We start from the raw sequence: 23018 nt of genomic DNA, 5'->3' as shown, positions 1-23018 counted from the left end.
TCTGTGTGTATTGGGGAGGGGGGCTGTCTGATCCTGTGTAACTGGGCTCTTTCTGTGTGTATTGGGGAGGGTGTGTGTCTGATCCTGTGTAACTGGGTTCTCTCTGTGTAATGGTGAGGGGGTGTCTGATCCTGTGTAACTGGGTCTTTCTGTGTGTATTGGGGAGGGGGGGTGACTGATCCTGTGTAACTGGGTCTTTCTGTGTGTATTGGGGAGGGGGGGGGTGTCTGATCCTGTGTAACTGGGTCTTTCTGTGTGTATTGGGGAGGGTGGGTGTCTGATCCTGTGTAACTGGGTCTTTCTGTGTGTATTGGGGAGGGTGTGTGTCTGATCCTGTGTAACTGGGTCTTTCTGTGTGTATTGAGGAGGGTGTGTGTCTGATGCTGTGTAACTGGGTCTTTCTGTGTGTATTGGGGAGGGGGGGGCTGATCCTGTGTAACTGGGTCTTTCTGTGTGTATTGGGGAGGGCGTGTGTCTGATCCTGTGTAAATGGCCTCTTTCTGTGTGTATTGGGGAGGGGGGGTGACTGATCCTGTGTAACTGGGCTCTTTCTGTGTGTATTGAGGAGGGTGTGTGTCTGATCCTGTGTAACTTGGTCTTTCTGTGTGTATTGGGGAGGGGGGGGGTGTCTGATCCTGTGTAACTGGGCTCTTTATGTGTGTATTGGGGAGGGGGGGTCTGATCCTGTGTAACTGGGCTCTTTCTGTGTGTATTGAGGAGGGTGTGTGTCTGATCCTGTGTAACTGGGCTCTTTCTGTGTGTATTGGGGAGCGGGGGGGTGTCTGATCCTGTGTAACTGGGCTCTTTCTGTGTGTATTGGGGAGGGGGGGGGTGTCTGATCCTGTGTAACTGGGTCTTTCTGTGTGTATTGGGGAGGGGGGGGGTGTCTAATCCTGTGTAACTGGGTCTTTCTGTGTGTATTGGAGAGGGGGGGGGTGTCTGATCCTGTGTAACTGGGTCTTTCTGTGTGTATTGAGGAGGGTGTGTGTCTGATCCTGTGTAACTGGGCTCTTTCTGTGTGTATTGAGGAGGGTGTGTGTCTGATCCTGTGTAACTGGGCTCTTTCTGTGTGTATTGGGGAGGGGGGGTCTGATCCTGTGTAACTGGGTCTTTCTGTGTGTATTGGGGAGGGGGGGTCTGATCCTGTGTAACTGGGTCTTTCTGTGTGTATTGAGGAGGGTGTGTGTCTGATCCTGTGTAACTGGGTCTTTCTGTGTGTATTGGGGAGGGGGGGGGGGCTGATCCTGTGTAACTGGGTCTTCCTGTGTGTATTGGGGAGGGTGTGTGTCTGATCCTGTGTAACTGGGCTCTTTCTGTGTGTATTGGGGAGGGTGTGTGTCTGATCCTGTGTAACTGGGCTCTTTCTGTGTGTATTGGGGAGGGCGTGTGTCTGATCCTGTGTAACTGGGCTCTTTCTGTGTGTATTGGGGAGGGTGTGTGTCTGATCCTGTGTAAATGGCCTCTTTCTGTGTGTATTGGGGAGGGGGGGTGACTGATCCTGTGTAACTGGGCTCTTTCTGTGTGTATTGAGGAGGGTGTGTGTCTGATCCTGTGTAACTGGGTCTTTCTGTGTGTATTGGGGAGGGGGGGGGTGTCTGATCCTGTGTAACTGGGCTCTTTATGTGTGTATTGGGGAGGGGGGGTCTGATCCTGTGTAACTGGGCTCTTTCTGTGTGTATTGAGGAGGGTGTGTGTCTGCTCCTGTGTAACTGGGTCTTTCTGTGTGTATTGAGGAGAGTGTGTGTCTGATCCTGTGTAACTGGGCTCTTTCTGTGTGTATTGGGGAGGGTGTGTGTCTGATCCTGTGTAACTGGGCTCTCTCTCTGTGTAATGGTGAGGGGGGTGTCTGATCCTGTGTAACTGGGTCTTTCTGTGTGTATTGGGGAGGGGGGGGGGGTGACTGATCCTGTGTAACTGGGTCTTTCTGTGTGTATTGGGGAGGGTGTGTGTCTGATCCTGTGTAACTGGGTCTTTCTGTGTGTATTGGGGAGGGGGGTCTGATCCTGTGTAACTGGGTCTTTCTGTGTGTATTGAGGAGGGTGTGTGTCTGATCCTGTGTAACTGGGTCTTTCTGTGTGTATTGGGGAGGGGGGGTGTCTGATCCTGTGTAACTGGGCTCTTTCTGTGTGTATTGGGGAGGGTGTGTGTCTGAGCACGTGTAACTGGGTCTTTCTGTGTGTATTGGGGAGGGGGGGTCTGATCCTGTGTAACTGGGTCTTTCTGTGTGTATTGAGGAGGGTGTGTGTCTGATCCTGTGTAACTGGGTCTTTCTGTGTGTATTGGGTAGGGGGGGGGCTGATCCTGTGTAACTGGGTCTTCCCTTGTGTATTGGGGAGGGTGTGTGTCTGATCCTGTGTAACTGGGCTCTTTCTGTGTGTATTGGGGAGGGTGTGTGTCTGATCCTGTGTAACTGGGCTCTTTCTGTGTGTATTGGGGAGGGCGTGTGTCTGATCCTGTGTAACTGGGCTCTTTCTGTGTGTATTGGGGAGGGTGTGTGTCTGATCCTGTGTAAATGGCCTCTTTCTGTGTGTATTGGGGAGGGGGGGTGACTGATCCTGTGTAACTGGGCTCTTTCTGTGTGTATTGAGGAGGGTGTGTGTCTGATCCTGTGTAACTGGGTCTTTCTGTGTGTATTGGGGAGGGGGGGGGGTGTCTGATCCTGTGTAACTGGGCTCTTTATGTGTGTATTGGGGAGGGGGGGTCTGATCCTGTGTAACTGGGCTCTTTCTGTGTGTATTGAGGAGGGTGTGTGTCTGATCCTGTGTAACTGGGCTCTTTCTGCGTGCATTGGGGAGGGTGTGTGTCTGATCCTGTGTAACTGGGCTCTTTCTGTGTGTATTGGGGAGGGGGGGGGTGTCTGATCCTGTGTAACTGGGCTCTTTCTGTGTGTATTGGGGAGGGGGGGTCTGATCCTGTGTAACTGGGCTCTTTCTGTGTGTATTGAGGAGGGTGTGTGTCTGATCCTGTGTAACTGGATCTTTCTGTGTGTATTGGGGAGGGTGTGTGTCTGATCCTGTGTAACTGGGTCTTTCTGTGTGTATTGAGGAGGGTGTGTGTCTGCTCCTGTGTAACTGGGTCTTTCTGTGTGTATTGAGGAGAGTGTGTGTCTGATCCTGTGTAACTGGGCTCTTTCTGTGTGTATTGGGGAGGGTGTGTGTCTGATCCTGTGTAACTGGGCTCTCTCTCTGTGTAATGGTGAGGGGGGTGTCTGATCCTGTGTAACTGGGTCTTTCTGTGTGTATTGGGGAGGGTGTGTGTCTGATCCTGTGTAACTGGGCTCTTTCTGTGTGTATTGGGGAGGGTGTGTGTCTGAGCCTGTGTAACTGGGTCTTTCTGTGTGTATTGGGGAGGGTGTGTGTCTGATCCTGTGTAACTGGGTCTTTCTGTGTGTATTGGGGAGGGGGGTGACTGATCCTGTGTAACTGGGTCTTTCTGTGTGTATTGAGGAGGGTGTGTGTCTGATCCTGTGTAACTGGGTCTTTCTGTGTGTATTGGGGAGGGTGTGTGTCTGATCCTGTGTAACTGGGTCTTTCTGTGTGTATTGGGGAGGGGGGGTCTGATCCTGTGTAACTGGGTCTTTCTGTGTGTATTGAGGAGGGTGTGTGTCTGATCCTGTGTAACTGGGTCTTTCTGTGTGTATTGGGCAGGGGGGGGGTCTGATCCTGTGTAACTGGGTCTTTCTGTGTGTATTGGGGAGGGGGGGTCTGATCCTGTGTAACTGGGTCTTTCTGTGTGTATTGAGGAGGGTGTGTGTCTGATCCTGTGTAACTGGGTCTTTCTGTGTGTATTGGGGAGGGGGGCTGTCTGATCCTGTGTAACTGGGTCTTTCTGTGTGTATTGGGGAGGGGGGGTCTGATCCTGTGTAACTGGGTCTTTCTGTGTGTATTGAGGAGGGTGTGTGTCTGATCCTGTGTAACTGGGTCTTTCTGTGTGTATTAGGGAGGGGGGGGCTGATCCTGTGTAACTGGGTCTTCCTGTGTGTATTGGGGAGGGTGTGTGTCTGATCCTGTGTAACTGGGCTCTTTCTGTGTGTATTGGGGAGGGTGTGTGTCTGATCCTGTGTAACTGGGCTCTTTCTGTGTGTATTGGGGAGGGCGTGTGTCTGATCCTGTGTAACTGGGCTCTTTCTGTGTGTATTGGGGAGGGTGTGTGTCTGATCCTGTGTAAATGGCCTCTTTCTGTGTGTATTGGGGAGGGGGGGTGACTGATCCTGTGTTACTGGGCTCTTTCTGTGTGTATTGAGGAGGGTGTGTGTCTGATCCTGTGTAACTGGGTCTTTCTGTGTGTATTGGAGAGGGGGGGTGTCTGATCCTGTGTAACTGGGCTCTTTATGTGTGTATTGGGGAGGGGGGGTCTGATCCTGTGTAACTGGGCTCTTTCTGTGTGTATTGAGGAGGGTGTGTGTCTGATCCTGTGTAACTGGGCTCTTTCTGCGTGCATTGGGGAGGGTGTGTGTCTGATCCTGTGTAACTGGGCTCTTTCTGTGTGTATTGGGGAGGGTGGGTGTCTAAGCCTGTGTAACTGGGCTCTTTCTGTGTGTATTGGGGAGGGGGGGGTCTGATCCTGTGTAACTGGGTCTTTCTGTGTGTATTGGGGAGGGGGGGTGTCTGATCCTGTGTAACTGGGCTCTTTCTGTGTGTATTGGGGAGGGTGTGTGTCTGAGCACGTGTAACTGGGTCTTTCTGTGTGTATTGGGGAGGGGGGGTCTGATCCTGTGTAACTGGGTCTTTCTGTGTGTATTGAGGAGGGTGTGTGTCTGATCCTGTGTAACTGGGTCTTTCTGTGTGTATTGGGGAGGGGGGGGGGCTGATCCTGTGTAACTGGGTCTTCCTGTGTGTATTGGGGAGGGTGTGTGTCTGATCCTGTGTAACTGGGCTCTTTCTGTGTGTATTGGGGAGGGTGGGTGTCTAAGCCTGTGTAACTGGGCTCTTTCTGTGTGTATTGGGGAGGGTGGGTGTCTGATCCTGTGTAACTGGGCTCTTTCTGTGTGTATTGAGGAGGGTGTGTGTCTGATCCTGTGTAACTGGGTCTTTCTGTGTGTATTGGGGAGGGTGTGTGTCTGATCCTGTGTAACTGGGGTCTTTCTGTGTGTGTTGGGGAGGGTGTGTGTCTGATCCTGTGTAACTGGGCTCTTTCTGTGTGTATTGAGGAGTGGGGGTGACTGATCCTGTGTAACTGGGCTCTTTCTGTGTGTATTGGGGCGGGTGTGGGTCAGAGCCTGTGGAACTGGGCTCTTTCTGTGTGTATTGGGGAGGGGGGTGTCTGATCCTGTGTAACTGGGCTCTTTCTGTGTGTATTGGGGAGGGTGTGTGTCTGATCCTGTGTAACTGGGCTCTTTCTGTGTGGATTGGGGAGGGGGGGGGGTGTCTGATCCTGTGTAACTGGGCTCTTTCTGTGTGTATTGGGGAGGGTGTGTGTCTGATCCTGTGTAACTGGGTCTTTCTGTGTGTATTGGGGAGGGTGTGTGTCTGATCCTGTGTAACTGGATCTTTCTGTGTGTATTGGGGAGGGGGGTGACTGATCCTGTGTAACTGGGTCTTTCTGTGTGTATTGGGGAGGGTGTGTGTCTGATCCTGTGTAACTGGGTCTTTCAGTGTGTATTGGGGAGGGGGGGTGACTGATCCTGTCTAACTGGGCTCTTTCTGTGTTTTGAGGAGGGTGTGTGTATGCGCCTGTGTAACTGGGCTCTTTCTGTGTGTATTGGGGAGGGCCTGTATCTGATCCTGTGTAACTGGGTCTTTCTGTGTGTATTGGGGAGGGTGGGTGTCTGATCCTGTGTAACTGGGCTCTTTCTGTGTGTATTGAGGAGGGTGTGTGTCTGATCCTGTGTAACCGCGCTCTTTCTGTGTGTATTGGGGAGGGTGTGTGTCTGATCCTGTGTAACTGGGCTCTTTCTGTGTGTATTGGGGAGGTGGGGTGTCTGATCCTGTGTAACTGGGCTCTTTCGGTGTGTATTGGGGAGGGTGTGTGTCTGATCCTGTGTAACTGGGTCTTTCTGTGTGTATTGGGGAGGGGGGGTGTCTGATCCTGTGTAACTGGGCTCTTTCTGTGTGTGTTGGGGAGGGGGGGGTCTGATCCTGTGTAACTGGGCTCTTTCTGTGTGTATTGGGAAGGGGGGGTGACTGATCCTGTGTAACTGGGTCTTTCTGTGTGTATTGGGGAGGGTGTGTGTCTGATCCTGTGTAACTGGGTATTTCTGTGTGTATTGGGGAGGGTGTGTGTCTGATCCTGTGTAAATTGGTCTTTCTGTGTGTATTGGGGAGGGTGTGTGTCTGAGCCTGTGTAACTGGGTCTTTCTGTGTGTATTGGGGAGTGGGGGGGGGGCGGTGACTGATCCTGTGTAACTGGGTCTTTCTGTGTGTATTGTGGAGGGTGTGTGTCTGATCCTGTGTAACTGGGTCTTTCTGTGTGTATTGGGGAGGGTGTGTGTCTGATCCTGTGTAACTGGGCTCTTTCTGTGTGTATTGTGGAGGGCGTGTGTCTGATCCTGTGTAACTGGGCTCTTTCTGTGTGTATTGGGGAGGGTGTGTGTCTGATCCTGTGTAAATGGCCTCTTTCTGTGTGTATTGGGGAGGGGGGGTGACTGATCCTGTGTAACTGGGCTCTTTCTGTGTGTATTGAGGAGGGTGTGTGTCTGATCCTGTGTAACTGGGGCTTTCTGTGTGTATTGGGGATGGGGGGGGTGTCTGATCCTGTGTAACTGGGCTCTTTATGTGTGTATTGGGGAGGGGGGATCTGATCCTGTGTAACTGGGCTCTTTCTGTGTGTATTGAGGAGGGTGTGTGTCTGATCCTGTGTAACTGGGCTCTTTCTGTGTGCATTGGGGACGGTGTGTGTCTGATCCTGTGTAACTGGGCTCTTTCTGTGTGTATTGGGGAGGGTGGGTGTCTAAGCCTGTGTAACTGGGCTCTTTCTGTGTGTATTGGGGAGGGTGGGTGTCTGATCCTGTGTAACTGGGCTCTTTCTGTGTGTATTGGGGAGGGTGTGTGTCTGATCCTGTGTAACTGGGTCTTTCTGTGTGTATTGGGGAGGGTGTGTGTCTGATCCTGTGTAACTGGGGTCTTTCTGTGTGTGTTGGGGAGGGTGTGTGTCTGATCCTGTGTAACTGGGCTCTTTCTGTGTGTATTGAGGAGTGGGGGTGACTGATCCTGTGTAACTGGGCTCTTTCTGTGTGTATTTGGGCGGGTGTGGGTCTGAGCCTGTGGAACTGGGCTCTTTCTGTGTGTATTGGGGAGGGCGTGTGTCTGATCCTGTGTAACTGGGCTCTTTCTGTGTGTATTGGGGAGGGTGTGTGTCTGATCCTGTGTAAATGGCCTCTTTCTGTGTGTATTGGGGAGGGGGGGGTGACTGATCCTGTGTAACTGGGCTCTTTCTGTGTGTATTGAGGAGGGTGTGTGTCTGATCCTGTGTAACTGGGGCTTTCTGTGTGTATTGGGGAGGGGGGGGGGTGTCTGATCCTGTGTAACTGGGCTCTTTATGTGTGTATTGGGGAGGGGGGATCTGATCCTGTGTAACTGGGCTCTTTCTGTGTGTATTGAGGAGGGTGTGTGTCTGATCCTGTGTAACTGGGCTCTTTCTGTGTGCATTGGGGACGGAGTGTGTCTGATCCTGTGTAACTGGGCTCTTTCTGTGTGTATTGGGGAGGGTGGGTGTCTAAGCCTGTGTAACTGGGCTCTTTCTGTGTGTATTGGGGAGGGTGGGTGTCTGATCCTGTGTAACTGGGCTCTTTCTGTGTGTATTGGGGAGGGTGTGTGTCTGATCCTGTGTAACTGGGTCTTTCTGTGTGTATTGGGGAGGGTGTGTGTCTGATCCTGTGTAACTGGGGTCTTTCTGTGTGTGTTGGGGAGGGTGTGTGTCTGATCCTGTGTAACTGGGCTCTTTCTGTGTGTATTGAGGAGTGTGGGTGACTGATCCTGTGTAACTGGGCTCTTTCTGTGTGTATTGGGGCGGGTGTGGGTCTGAGCCTGTGGAACTGGGCTCTTTCTGTGTGTATTGGGGAGGGGGGTGTCTGATCCTGTGTAACTGGGCTCTTTCTGTGTGTATTGGGGAGGGTGTGTGTCTGATCCTGTGTAACTGGGCTCTTTCTGTGTGTATTGGGGAGTGGGGGGTGTCTGATCCTGTGTAACTGGGCTCTTTCTGTGTGTATTGGGGAGGGTGTGTGTCTGATCCTGTGTAACTGGGTCTTTCTGTGTGTATTGCGGAGGGGGGGGTGACTGATCCTGTGTAACTGGGTCTTTCTGTGTGTATTGGGGAGGGTGTGTGTCTGATCCTGTGTAACTGGGTCTTTCTGTGTGTATTGGGGAGGGGGGGGTGGTGACTGATCCTGTGTAACTGGGTCTTTCTGTGTGTATTGGGGAGGGTGTGTGTCTGATCCTGTGTAACTGGGTCTTTCAGTGTGTATTGGGGAGGGGGGTGACTGATCCTGTCTAACTGGGCTCTTTCTGTGTTTTGAGGAGGGTGTGTGTATGAGCCTTTGTAACTGGGCTCTTTCTGTGTGTATTGGGGAGGGCGTGTATCTGATCCTGTGTAACTGGGTCTTTCTGTGTGTATTGGGGAGGGTGTGTGTCTGATCCTGTGTAACTGGGCTCTTTCTGTGTGTATTGGGGAGGGCCTGTATCTGATCCTGTGTAACTGGGTCTTTCTGTGTGTATTGGGGAGGGTGGGTGTCTGATCCTGTGTAACTGGGCTCTTTCTGTGTGTATTGAGGAGGGTGTGTGTCTGATCCTGTGTAACCGCGCTCTTTCTGTGTGTATTGGGGAGGGTGTTTGTCTGATCCTGTGTAACTGGGTTTTTCTGTGTGTATTGGGGAGGGTGTGTGTCTGATCCTGTGTAACTGGGCTCTTTCTGTGTGTGTTGGGGAGGGTGGGGTCTGATCCTGTGTAACTGGGCTCTTTATGTGTGTATTGGGAAGGGGGGGTGACTGATCCTGTGTAACTGGGTCTTTCTGTGTGTGTTGGGGAGGGTGTGTGTCTGATCCTGTGTAACTGGGTCTTTCTGTGTGTATTGGGGAGGGTGTGTGTCTGATCCTGTGTAACTGGGTCTTTCTGTGTGTATTGGGGAGGGTGTGTGTCTGAGCCTGTGTAACTGGGTCTTTCTGTGTGTATCGGGGAGTGGGGGGGGGGGGTGACTGATCCTGTGTAACTGGGTCTTTCTGTGTGTATTGGGGAGGGTGTGTGTCTGATCCTGTGTAACTGGGTCTTTCTGTGTGTATTGGGGAGGGTGTGTGTCTGATCCTGTGTAACTGGGTCTTTCTGTGTGTATTGGGGAGGGTGTGTGTCTGAGCCTGTGTAACTGGGTCTTTCAGTGTGTATTGGGGAGGGGGGGTGACTGATCATGTGTAACTGGGCTCTTTCTGTGTTTTGAGGAGGGTGTGTGTATGAGCCTGTGTAACTGGGCTCTTTCTGTGTGTATTGGGGAGGGCGTGTATCTGATCCTGTGTAACTGGGTCTTTCTGTGTGTATTGAGGAGGGTGTGTGAGTGATCCTGTGTAACTGGGCTCTTTCTGTGTATTGAGGAGTGTGTATGTCTGATCCTGTGTAACTGGGTCTTTCTGTGTGTATTGGAGAGGGTGTGTGTCTGATCCTGTGTAACTGGGCTCTTTCTGTGTGTATTGTGGAGGGGGGGTGTCTGATCCTGTGTAACTGGGTCTTTCTGTGTGTATTGGAGAGGGTGTGTGTCTGATCCTGTGTAACTGGGCTCTTTCTGTGTGTATTGTGGAGGGGGGGTGTCTGATCCTGTGTAACTGGGCTCTTTCTGTGTGTATTGGGGAGGGTGTGTGTCTGAGCCTGTGTAACTGGGTCTTTCTGTGTGTATTGGGGAGTGGGGGGTGACTGATCCTATGTAACTGGGTCTTTCTGTGTGTATTGGGGAGGGGGGCTGTCTGATCCTGTGTAACTGGGGTCTTTCTGTGTGTATTGGGGAGGGGGTGTCTGATCCTGTGTAACTGGGTCTTTCGGTGTGTATAGGGGAGGGTGTGTGTCTGATCCTGTGTAACTGGGTCTTTCTGTGTGTATTGGGGAGGGGGGGTGACTGATCCTGTGTAACTGGGTCTTTCTGTGTGTATTGGGGAGGGTGTGTGTCTGATCCTGTGTAACTGGGTCTTTCTGTGTGTATTGGGGAGGGTGTGTGTCTGATCCTGTGTAACTGGGTCTTTCTGTGTGTATTGGGGAGGGTGTGTGTCTGATCCTGTGTAACTGGGTCTTTCTGTGTGTATTGGGGAGGGTGTGTGTCTGATCCTGTGTAACTGGGTCTTTCTGTGTGTATTGGGGAGGGTGTGTGTCTGATCCTGTGTAACTGGGTCTTTCAGTGTGTATTGGGGAGGGGGGGTGACTGATCCTGTCTAACTGGGCTCTTTCTGTGTTTTGAGGAGGGTGTGTGTATGAGCCTGTGTAACTGGGCTCTTTCTGTGTGTATTGGGGAGGGCCTGTATCTGATCCTGTGTAACTGGGTCTTTCTGTGTGTATTGGGGAGGGTGGGTGTCTGATCCTGTGTAACTGGGGTCTTTCGGTGTGTATTGGGGAGGGTGTGTGTCTGATCCTGTGTAACTGGGTCTTTCTGTGTGTATTGGGGAGGGGGGGTGACTGATCCTGTGTAACTGGGCTCTTTCTGTGTGTATTGGGGAGGGTGTGTGTCTGATCCTGTGTAACTGGGTCTTTCTGTGTGTATTGGGGAGGGTGTGTGTCTAATCCTGTGTAACTGGGTCTTTCTGTGTGTATTGGGGAGGGTGTGTGTCTGATCCTGTGTAACTGGGTCTTTCTGTGTGTATTGGGGAGGGTGTGTGTCTGAGCACGTGTAACTGGGCTCTTTCTGTGTTTTGAGGAGGGTGTGTGTATGAGCCTGTGTAACTGGGCTCTTTCTGTGTGTATTGGGGAGGGTGTGTGTCTGATCCTGTGTAACTGGGCTCTTTCTGTGTGTATTGGGGAGGGGGGGTGTCTGATCCTGTGTGACTGGGCTCTTTCCGTGTGTATTGGGGAGGGTGTGTGTCTGATCCTGTGTAACTGGGTCTTTCTGTGTGTATTGGGGAGGTGGGGTGTCTGATCCTGTGTAACTGGGCTCTTTCTGTGTGTGTTGTGGAGGGGGGGGGGGTCTGATCCTCTGTAACTGGGCTCTTTCTGTGTGTATTGGGGAGGGGGGGTGACTGATCCTGTGTAACTGGGTCTTTCTGTGTGTATCGGGGAGGGTGTGTATCTGATCCTGTGTAACTGGGTCTTTCTGTGTGTATTGGGGAGGGTGTGTGTCTGATCCTGTGTAACTGGGTCTTTCTGTGTGTATTGGGGAGGGTGTGTGTCTGAGCCTGTGTAACTGGGTCTTTCTGTGTGTATTGGGGAGTGGGGGGGGGGGGGTGACTGATCCTGTGTAACTGGGCTCTTTCTGTGTGTATTGGGGGGGGGGGGGGGTGACTGATCCTGTGTAACTGGGTCTTTCTGTGTGTATTGGGGAGGGTGTGTGTCTGATCCTGTGTAACTGGGTCTTTCTGTGTGTATTGGGGAGGGTGTGTGTCTGAGCCTGTGTAACTGGGTCTTTCAGTGTGTATTGGGGAGGGGGGGTGACTGATCCTGTGTAACTGGGCTCTTTCTGTGTTTTGAGGAGGGTGTGTGTATGAGCCTGTGTAACTGGGCTCTTTCTGTGTGTATTGGGGAGGGCGTGTATCTGATCCTGTGTAACTGGGTCTTTCTGTGTGTATTGAGGAGAGTGTGTGAGTGATCCTGTGTAACTGGGCTCTTTCTGTGTATTGAGGAGTGTGTGTGTCTGATCCTGTGTAACTGGGTCTTTCTGTGTGTATTGGGGAGGGTGTGTGTCTGAGCCTGTGTAACTGGGCTCTTTCTGTGTGTATTGGGGAGGGTGAGTGTCTGATCCTGTGTAACTGGGCTCTTTCTGTGTATTGAGGAGTTTGTGTGTCTGATCCTGTGTAACCGGGTCTTTCTGTGTGTATTGGGGAGGGTGTGTGTCTGAGCCTGTGTAACTGGGCTCTTCCTGTGTGTATTGGGGAGGGGGGGTGTCTGATCCTGTGTAACTGGGCTCTTTCTGTGTGTATTGGGGAGGGTGTGTGTCTGAGCCTGTGTAACTGGGTCTTTCTGTGTGTATTGGGGAGTGGGGGGGGGGTGACTGATCCTGTGTAACTGGGCTCTTTCTGTGTGTATTGGGGGGGGTGACTGATCCTGTGTAACTGGGTCTTTCTGTGTGTATTGGGGAGGGGGGTGTCTGATCCTGTGTAACTGGGTCTTTCTGTGTGTATTGGGGAGGGTGTGTGTCTGAGCCTGTGTAACTGGGTCTTTCAGTGTGTATTGGGGAGGGGGGGTGACTGATCCTGTGTAACTGGGCTCTTTCTGTGTTTTGAGGAGGGTGTGTGTATGAGCCTGTGTAACTGGGTCTTTCTGTGTGTATTGAGGAGAGTGTGTGAGTGATCCTGTGTAACTGGGCTCTTTCTGTGTATTGAGGAGTGTGTGTGTCTGATCCTGTGTAACTGGGTCTTTCTGTGTGTATTGGGGAGGGTGTGTGTCTGAGCCTGTGTAACTGGGCTCTTTCTGTGTGTATTGGGGAGGGTGTGTGTCTGATCCTGTGTAACTGGGTCTTTCTGTGTGTATTGGGGAGGGTGAGTGTCTGATCCTGTGTAACTGGGCTCTTTCTGTGTATTGAGGAGTTTGTGTGTCTGATCCTGTGTAACCGGGTCTTTCTGTGTGTATTGGGGAGGGTGTGTGTCTGAGCCTGTGTAACTGGGCTCTTCCTGTGTGTATTGGGGAGGGGGGGTGTCTGATCCTGTGTAACTGGGCTCTTTCTGTGTGTATTGGGGAGGGTGTGTGTCTGAGCCTGTGTAACTGGGCTCTTTCTGTGTGTATTGGGGAGTGGGGGGGTGGCTGATCCTATGTAACTGGGTCTTTCTGTGTGTATTGGGGAGGGTGTGTGTCTGAGCCTGTGTAACTGGGTCTTTCAGTGTGTATTGGGGAGGGGGGGTGACTGATCCTGTGTAACTGGGCTCTTTCTGTGTTTTGAGGAGGGTGTGTGTATGAGCCTGTGTAACTGGGCTCTTTCTGTGTGTATTGGGGAGGGCGTGTATCTGATCCTGTGTAACTGGGTCTTTCTGTGTGTATTGAGGAGGGTGTGTGAGTGATCCTGTGTAACTGGGCTCTTTCTGTGTATTGAGGAGTGTGTGTGTCTGATCCTGTGTAACTGGGTCTTTCTGTGTGTATTGGGGAGGGTGTGTGTCTGATCCTGTGTAACTGGGTCTTTCTGTGTGTATTGGGGAGGGTGTGTGTCTGAGCCTGTGTAACTGGGCTCTTTCTGTGTGTATTGGGGAGGGGGGGGGTGTCTGATCCTGTGTAACTGGGTCTTTCTGTGTGTATTGGGGAGGGTGTGTGTCTGAGCCTGTGTAACTGGGTCTTTCTGTGTGTATTGGGGAGGGGGGGTGACTGATCCTATGTAACTGGGTCTTTCTGTGTGTATTGGGGAGTGGGGGGGGGGTGACTGATCCTCTGTAACTGGGCTCTTTCTGTGTGTTTGGGGGTGGGCGGTGTTTAAAGTCCGGTGACCTTGGTTACAACGTCAGTTATTCACCCTCCTGCCCTCCCCAGTGAAGCAGTATCTCTCTCACTACCACAATGACCCGAAGTAATTTCACCTTCAGCTGTCACAAGTAAAGCGGCAGAAAGGCAATCGATAAACTGGACGTTCAATGATTCAGACACCCTTGTATCAAATTCCTTTCTGGAGTTCTGTGACTGAACTGAATGAAGGATGTGAATGTTAATTTGTGGTCTTTGTGAATTCCCCATGTTCCTTCCTGATGGGGCAGGCGCTCTTTGAATTCGGTGTAAAAGGAGAGTTTGTATCTGTGTGGGTTTGTATCCATCATGTCCATTTCATCCCAGTCATTGCCTTCCGCTCTCCATTCATCAGGAACAGGGGGCGGGGCTGGCTGTTGACTGGCATTTCCATTGCCCAATTAGTGATCGGGATGGTGCTGCACCTGCTGACTAAGAGCCAATAGGAAAGGGAGTATCCGAAGCTGTCAGAAATCTCTGCCTCTTGTTTCAGGGATGTGGGCATCACTGGCTGGGCCTGAGGACATGGAAGAGCCACCACATTGCTGTGCATCTGGATCACATGTAGGCCACCGACCGGGTAAGGATGTCAGATTCGAGCTTCGAGTCTGTGCCCAGCCTCTGGAAGAGCACCCTACCCAGGCCCGCTTGCCCAACCTATCCCTCTTACCCCACCTAACCTGTACATCCCTGGACACTAAGGGGCAATTTTATCACGGCCAATCCACCTAGCCTGCACCCGGAGGAAACCCACGCAGACACGGGGAGATTGTTGCAAACTCCACACAGACAGTCACCCCAGGCTGGAATTGAACCTGCGTCCCTGGAGCTGTGAGGCAGCTGTGCTAACCACTGTGCCACCATGCCATACGACACTCGTTTCATGGTCCATCATGGCGTCACGGTAGCATAGTGGTTAGCACTGATGCTTCACAGCGCCAGGGTCCCAGGTTCGATTCCTGGCTTGGGTCAGTGTCTGTGCGGAGTCTGCACGTTCTCCCCGTGTCTGCGTGGGTTTCCTCCGGGTGCTCCGATTTCCTTCCACAAGTTCCGAAAGACGTGCTGTTAGGTGAATTGGACATTCTGAATTCTCCCTCTGTGGACCCGAACAGGCGCCGGAGTGTGGCGACTCGGGGATTTTCACAGTAACTTCATTGCAGTGTTAATGTAAGCCTACGTGCCACAATAACGATTATTATTATTAGATTTTTAAATTCCAGATTTTTACGGAATTCAAATTTTACCATGTGCCCTGCGATTCGAACCCTGGTTCCCCGGAGCATTACTACCCTGGGTGTCTGTATTACTATCCCAGCAACAAAACCACCCCCCCCACTGCCTCTCCTGCACAGGGAGGCAGTGACATTATAACAAACAGGAGGATTTATCACCAATGCAACCGCTTTCTAAATGAAACACAACACAAGGTAAAACATTTAAAAATCTTTCTTAATCATCTTTTTGACATGTTTTCTTTTTAAAAGTAAAGCACTGCCCCATTTGCAGTCAAAATGCTCTGTAACAAAAAAAAACGTTGTCAAAAGTTAGTGTTGTGTATGATAAGATTGTGTGTAGTAAGGAGACAGGTTCAGGAATGCTTGTATTGGCTGGGCAATGCATAAAATGGGAAATGCAACACTTTAAAATGCACTCCCAGGATTGTGGGCAGCTTTGAGACAACCAGCATTTTACTGCCCACTGATAATAATAATCTTTATTGTCACAAGTAGGCTTACATTAACACTGTAATGAAGTTACTGTGAAAAGCCCCTAGTCGCCACACTCTGGCGCCTGTTCGGGTGCAGTGAGGGAGAATTCAGAATGTCCGAATTACCTAACAGCACGTCTTTCGGGACTTGTGGGAAGAAACCAGAGCACCCGGAGGAAACCCACGCAGACACGGGGAGAACGTGCAGACCCCACACATACAGTGACCCAAGCCGGGAATCGAACAGTGAAGCAACAGTGCTAACCTCTGTGCTACCGTGCCACCTACCAGGGGCTGGTTTAGCTCACTGGGCTAAATCGCTGGCTTTTAAAGCAGACTAAGGCAGGCCGGGAATCGAACAGTGAAGCAACAGTGCTAACCGCTGTGCTACCGTGCCACCCACCAGGGGCTGGTTTAGAACATAGAACACAGAACGATACAGTGCAGTACAGACCCTTCGGCCCACGATGTTGCACCGACATGGGAAGTCAAAAAACAAAAGCCATCTAACCTACACTATGCCATTATCATCCATATGCTTATCCAATAAACTTTTAAATGCCCTCAATGTTGGCGAGTTCACTACTATTGCAGGTAGGGCATTCCACGGCCTCACCACTCTTTGCATAAAGAACCTACCTCTGACCTCTGTCCTATATCTATTACCCCTCAGTTTAAAGCTATGTCCCCTCGTGCCAGCCATATCCATCCGCGGGAGAAGGCTCTCACTGTCCACCCTATCCAACCCCCTGATCATTTTGTATGCCTCTATTAAGTCTCCTCTTAACCTTCTTCTCTCTAACGAAAACAACCTCAAGTCCATCAGCCTTCCCTCATAAGATTTTCCCTCCATACCAGGCAACATCCTGGTAAATCTCCTCTGCACCCCCTCCAAAGCTTCCACGTCCTTCCTATAATGCGGCCGTACCAGAGTTCTGTACAGCTGCAACATGACCTCATGACTCCGGAACTCAATCCCTCTACCAATAAAGGCCAACACTCCATAGGCCTTCTTCAAGGCCATCTATTCTAATAGCCTGGGTCTCAGCATTCTCCTCCACAACATTCTCTTTTTCCTGAGTGAATACTGACGAAAAATATTCATTTAGTATCTCGCCTATCTCTTCAGACTCCACACACAACTTCCCATCCCTGTCCTTGACTGGTCCTACTCTTACCCTAGTCATTCGCTTATTCCTGACATACCTATAGAAAGCTTTTGGGTTTTCCTTGATCCTACCTGCCAAATACTTCTCATGTCCTCTCCTTGCTCGCCTTAGCTCTCTCTTTAGATCCTTCCTCGCTACCTTGTAACTATCAAGTGCCCCAACTGAAACTTCACTCCTCATCTTCACATAGGCCTCCTTCTTCCTCTTAACAAGAGATTCCACTTCTTTGGTAAACCACGGTTCCCTCGCTCGACGCCTTCCTCCCTGCCTGACCGGTACGTACTTATCAAGAACACGCAGTAGCTGTTCCTTGAACAAGCTCCACATATCCAGTGTGCCCAACACTTGCAGCCTACTTCTCCAACCTACCCCTCACAAGTCATGTCTAATGGCATCATAATTGCCCTTCCCCCAGCTATAACTCTTGCCCTGCGGGGTATACTTATCCCTTTCCATCACTAACGTAAACGTCACCGAATTGTGGTCACTGTCCCCAAAGTGCTCTCCTACCTCCAAATCCAACACCTGGCCTGGTTCATTACCCAAAACCAAATCCAATGTGGCCTCGCCTCTTGTTGGCCTGTCAACATATTGTGTCAGGAAACCCTCCTGCACACATTGTACAAAAAACGACCCATCTAATGTACTCGAACTATATCTTTTCCAGTCAATATTTGGAAAGTTAAAGTCTCCCATAATAACTACCCTGTTACTTTCGCTCTTATCCAGAATCATCTTCGCCATCCTTTCCTCTACTCTTTAGCTCACTGGGCTAAATTGCTGGCTTTTAAAGCCCAACAATTCCCGTACCAGCCTCCCCGAACAGGCGCCGGAATGTGGCGACTAGGGGCTTTTCACAGTAACTTCATTTGAAGCCTACTCGTGACAATAAGCGATTTTCACTTTTCACTTTCACCAGCTCCCCGATGGTTTGGTACAAATGAGTGGTTCAGGTCAGTTAAGAGTTAACGATGTTGGTGTGTAATTGGAGTCAGACTGAGGAAAGACTCGGGTTCCATTTCTGACAGGACATCATGGGCCGAAACAGAAATGCCGGAAATGGTCAGCAGGCTGTATGCTGAGAGAAAACCGAGTCGACGAGCTTTCGTCAGGACCGGGAAAAGCTGCTGATGTAAAAGAGTTAGTGCACTACAGAGGGATAATTATTTGAACAAGAACAATGGGCAGTCGCATGTGGAAAAGGCAGGGGAATGGCCCGAAGCCAGCATGCTCGTTTGGAGAGCCGCTGCAGAAATGATGGGCCGAATGGCCTGAATCTGTAATTCTGTTAGATTTTAAGAAAGTTCTGGAAGTGACATATAGGAGCACATGTTGAACGATCAGTGAAGCTAGCAGAATTGTGTTTTTGAGACAAATGGTGAAGATATCTTGGACAAGTCACGCTGCTGATGAAGAGGTGGAAGCAGATTTGCGAACCAAGATCAGGAAATAACTGGGAATTTTTGGTCGAATAATTAGTAATCATGACCTCGAGAGCCTGCTGCTGGGGAAGATTGATGGCAAAAGAGATCAAGGTCACAGGGGATAGGCCAGGGCGGTGGTGGCGGGATCTCTGGAGATGGTAGGACCTAAGGGCAGGCCACCCTCAGCGTGGAGACTAGGGGATCGTCACAGTAACCTCATTGCAGTGTTAATGTCAGCCTACTTGTGGCACGAATAAAGATTATTATTTTAAAAAAATAATTTTATAGTACCCAATTCATTTTTTCCCATTAAGGGGCAATTTAGCGTGGCCAATTCACTTACCCTGCACATCTTTGGGTTGTGGGGGTGAGACCCACGCAGACACGGGGAGAATGTGCAAACTCCACACGGACAGTGACCCAGAGCCAGGATTGAACCTGGGACCTCGGTGTCGTGCGGCAGCAGTGCTAAGCACTGCGCCACCGTGCTGCCCACAAGATTATTATAATATATATATATCCCCCTATATAACACTACATAGGAGTGAATTATTCCCCCTTTCTCAATTTCTCCAGTGTAAGCAGTGGCTAGGTTAAATGGGTTGATAGCACAATTAAATGGTAAACTATTTCCTCTGTTGCTGGGAGTCCAGAACAAACAGGAAGAACCTGTTATGCTGCCCAAGTGTGATGTCAGGAGCACTTCTTCACACATAAGAAATGTGGAACTATCATCTCCCAAAAAACTGTTGAGTTTATGTGTATTAAAAATTCCAAAATGGAGACTGACAGTTAAGGGATCTTGAAACGCTGAAACTTGCAGCTCAGAATCGGGCCATTCAGCCCATTGAGCCAATGTCAGCTCTTAATAATAATAATAATAATAATTATCACTTATTGTCGCAAGTAGGCTTCAATGAAGTTACTGTGAAAAGCCCCTAGTCGCCACCTTCCGGCGCCTGTTCGGGGAGGCTGGTACGGGAATTGAACCGGCGCTGCTGGCCTTGTTCTGCATTACAAGTCAGCTATTTAGCCCACTGTGCTAAACCAGACCCTGCACTGTGCTAAACCTGCCCCTCTTTGAAAGAGCAGTGATGGCTAGTTTGTGCTTTGTTTGAAACCGGGTACCTCCTCATCCTCAAGCCCCTAACCCCCGTTTAAAATTATTTATAGATTCAGCTTCTCCACCTTTTCAGGTGAAACGTTCCAGATCTCTTGAATCAGTGACATCCTAAAACCATTCACCAAATAGAATATTTCCTTCCCTATTTACTCCATCCAACCTCTCATCATCTTGAACATCTCTTAAATCATCTCCCTGTTCCAAGGCGAATCTCTCCTCAACCAACCTCTCCTCATAACTGCAGGTCCTTCATCCTCGGTAACACCCTCCGCAGTGGAGTTTCACCAGGATTTTAAGGGTTAAGTAAACAAGGCAGGTGTAGGGTGGCACGATAGCACAGTGGTTAGCACTGTTGTTTCACAGTGCCAGGGTCCCAGGTTTGATTCCCGGCTTGGGTCACTGTCTGTGCAGAGTCTGCACGTTCTCCCCATGTCTGCGTGGGTTTCCTCCGGGTGCTCCGGTTTCCTCCCACAAGTCCCGAAAAACGTGCTTGCGAGGTGAATTAGACATTCTGAATTCTCCCTCTGTGTACCCGAACAGGCGCCGGAATGTGGCGGCTAGGGGCTTTTCACAGTAACTTCATTGCAGTGGGGTTTTTTTTTGTAAATAAATTTAGAGTACCCAATTCATTTTTCTCCAATTAAGGGGCAATTTAGCGTGGCCAATCCACCTAACCTGCACATCTTTGGGTTGTGGGGGCGAAACCCACGCAAACACGGGGAGAATGTGCAAACTCCACACGGACAGTGACCCAGAGCCGAGATCGAACCCGGGACCTCGGCGCCGTGAGGGCTAACCCACTGCCCTCTTCATTGCAGTGTTAATGTAAGCCTACTTGTGACAACAAAGATTATTATTATACAGATCAGCCATAACATAATTGAATAATGGAACAGTCTTGGAGGACTGGATGGCATCTTTCTCTCCCTATAGTGTTAATATTAGAAAACCTATAATGAGTGGCAGGAAGGAATAATTCCGTTTTATTAACTTCAAGTTCCCAAAAATTGTGAATGAATCACGCATAAATTAACCGACATCCTGTGCTCCTAAAAATAAAAGCACACAGAGAACGGAGCAACTGCGAGGGGGAGTTCAGTTTGGTCACAGGTAGCAGGTGGACCTTGGGTCTGGCTGAGGGAGACGTCCAGCATCGACCCTCGCTAAGGTGATGATATATGTTGCTGTGAATCTGTAACAGAGCTGCTCGCTGCTACTGCTCTTGAGTCCAGTTTGATGCCACACATGCTGTGATCATTACAAGCCCAGCACATCCAATTGCACTGCACTTGGTCTGAAGCAGACGCCCGATTGGACGAGCGCTGTATGTACAGTTGCACCAGAAACGTGTTAGTTTTACAGAGGCAGTGAACCGAACGTCCCTTTCGCCTAGTCTCGAACTGCACACGGTGCAGTTTTGAAGGTGTTTTTTAATCAATGTGTTATGAAGTGTGCTACACTTGTATCAGCACGTTGTCCTATGTGAAAGTGTTACTCATGATACACATCCTTGAAATGATTGTTTATCCTTGTTGCTGGTACAGTACGTGCGTGTGATTTGGATCTCGACTGTTGGGAAGTCTGAGGGAGGCTGGATGTCCCTCGCACCCCCCTTGATTCAGGGACACACTGCTGTGCTGTGGGGATGTCTCTGACTTTTCCAGCACTTTGACTTCAGCAGTTCTGGTTTGGAGAAAGACCGTAATTAACAGAGGGTTTTATTTAGGGCCAGACAGATTCTGTCTACTGCCACAGGTTTGTTTATTAATCCAGGAGCTATTAAGCTGCGTTCAGCTGATGGGGATAGATCCTGATGGTGGGCTTGTCATCCAGGGAGCAGAGTTGTAGTATTCTAGGTGGATTTCCATCTGCCGATGATACGAAGCTCTCGACCGTCAGAATTTGGGCATCAAAGAGGCGGGAAGATGGTTTGTAACTAACCTTTGTAAAATGAAACAACTTGCTCCTTTAATGATTTAAGATAATTCGCAAAAGAAACTGGGGCAAGGTGAGGAGATTTTTAAATTTTACATGGGAGTTATAATCTAGATTGTTCTGTCTGAATGGGCAATGGAAGCAGATTCAATCCTAAAATTCAAAAAGAAATTAACAAGGACGGATTTGCAGAGCTATGGGGCAAGAACAGAGGCAATGTATTTAATCAATGACTGTTTCAAAGAGCTAGCACAGCACAACTGGTCAAATGGCCTCCTGCTCTTGTGTAAAAGTCTATGATTCTTCCAGGAGAGGCAGGTTATCGACAAGTGAAAGATGTGTAGCTTCAAAAAATTGAAGAGGAACTATTAGAATGTGAGAGAATATTACAAGATATATAAACTACTTAAAGTGTAAATAGAGAGGAAGAGGCAGGAAACGATACAACTATGTCAAGTGAACTGCTTTATTTCCTTGTAAGATTGTTTTACATTTCATCAAAATATAGAAGTAGATTTCTTTTGGCGAAATTGTAATATTTTTCTGTGTCAAAGTGAGGGAGCTGAAAACAGACCACACGTTTAGATCGGTCAATAGGTTAAAACAGTGTGGGGTTTGAAGGGTGTCGGGTGCGAAGGGAATGAAAGGTTAGTGGAATCCCTGTATGTGCTGTTATTAAATTGCAACTGCACTTGCGTCTGTGGCAGTGAGGGTCTGTGGATGTGCGCCAGTGCATGTCTGTGCATGTGCGCCAGTGCATGTCTGTGGATGTGCGCCAGTGCATGTCTGTGCATGTAAACCAGAGTTTGTGTGCATGCGCTGCAGGTTACAAACAAATGCAGCCTCTACGGTGCAACTTGTTCCAATTTGCCATTCAAATGGACTCTGCATAGACTTGGGAAATTTGCATTTTGTTCATTTGAGAAATTTGACTTCAGAGATTGGATCTGGAGGAGGGAATGGCTGCTCTCTATTACCTAAGGGGAAGGGGGGGGGGGAGGGGAGGGGTGCAAATGAAAGTTCACCTGATCCGTTCTTCGATGAGAGATGCCTTTTGATGGGAGATTGGGTTGAATGGGTCTATATTCTCGGGAATTTGAGTGTGAGAATTGATCACATTGAAATGTATGAAACTCATAGAAGGCTGGTCAGGAAGGGCAGCATGGTAGCACAGTGGTTAGCACTGTTGCTTCGCAGTGCCAGGGCCCCAGGTTCGATTCCCCGCTGGGTCACTGTCTGTGTGGAGTCTGCACGTTCTCCCCGTGTCTGCGTGGGTTTCCTCCGGGTGCTCCGGTTTCCTCCCACAAGTCCCGAAAGACGTGTTGTTCGGTGAATTGGACATCCTGAATTCTCCCTCTGTGTACCCGAACAGGCGCCGGAGTGTGGCGACTAGGGGATTTTCATAGTAAATTCATTGCCGTGTTAATATAAGCCTACTTGTGACACTAATAAAGATTATTATAATTATATTGAGGGTCTGTTTTCCTCTGGTTAGGGAGTGACGAATCAAGGTTGAAGTCTCAGAATAGGAGTCGGTCACCTAGAGCTTAGATGAGAAGAAATTTCATCCCCCAGATGGTTGTGAATCTTTGGAATTCTCGTCCCCCGAGTGTTGTGGATGCTCAGTGTTGGGTATATTCAGAGCTTAGATAAATAAATCTTTGGACTCTGAGGAAATCAAGGGATATGGGGATCTGTCAGGAAAGTGTCGCGTCGAGGTGGATCGGCCTTGATGAGCGACAGAGTAGGCTTGAAGAGCTCTATGAACTACTCCTATTTTGCACTTCTGATGTACTTGGACTCAGTTGTTGCAAGTTCGCCACTCCCATCGACTAGAGATGAGCTCAGTGTCTGGCCACTGTGGAGTTGGTAGGAGTTCAGACTGTCGTTTACCTCAGTGCCTCGGAAAAAAGAATCAGCTTTCAAAGCTGTTTGCTATTGAGTGACCCACGACGAGTGATCGATCAGCCTTTTGTGTGTCAGTGTGTGAGCACACACTCGGGAGCAAGTCACTACCTGCTGGAGGGAGAATCCAACATGTTATTGTTCCTCCTTTGGGCCTCGGGATTGTAAATGGCATCAAGAATGGGGTCCCTATGTCCACTTACCAACCCTCAGCGG

At 49.8% G+C, this 23018-nt stretch overlaps 1 protein-coding gene across 5 annotated transcripts in view; it reads left to right on the top strand.

Annotated features, from left to right (window-relative positions):
- Positions 1–23018, top strand: part of LOC140424700 (riboflavin transporter 2-like) — a 204472-nt gene that overhangs the window by 144781 nt on the left and 36673 nt on the right. For 2 of the 5 annotated variants that reach the window (XM_072507992.1, XM_072507989.1), the window contains exon 1: positions 20441–20717. The exons of 1 other annotated variant lie outside the window; for it this stretch is intronic. The gene's annotated coding sequence lies outside the window, so the exon portion shown is untranslated. Of the gene's footprint in view, positions 1–14031; positions 14119–14758; positions 14966–20440; positions 20718–23018 lie in introns of those variants that run through there. 2 more of the 5 variants (XM_072507990.1, XM_072507991.1) reach the window with 2 other exon arrangements.

The sequence above is a fragment of the Scyliorhinus torazame genome, chromosome 6 (genome assembly GCF_047496885.1).
Source record: "Scyliorhinus torazame isolate Kashiwa2021f chromosome 6, sScyTor2.1, whole genome shotgun sequence".
Lineage (NCBI taxonomy): Eukaryota > Metazoa > Chordata > Chondrichthyes > Carcharhiniformes > Scyliorhinidae > Scyliorhinus > Scyliorhinus torazame.
The sequence above is the reverse complement of the archived record's forward strand: the minus strand, read 5'-3'. Positions and strand labels throughout refer to the sequence as shown.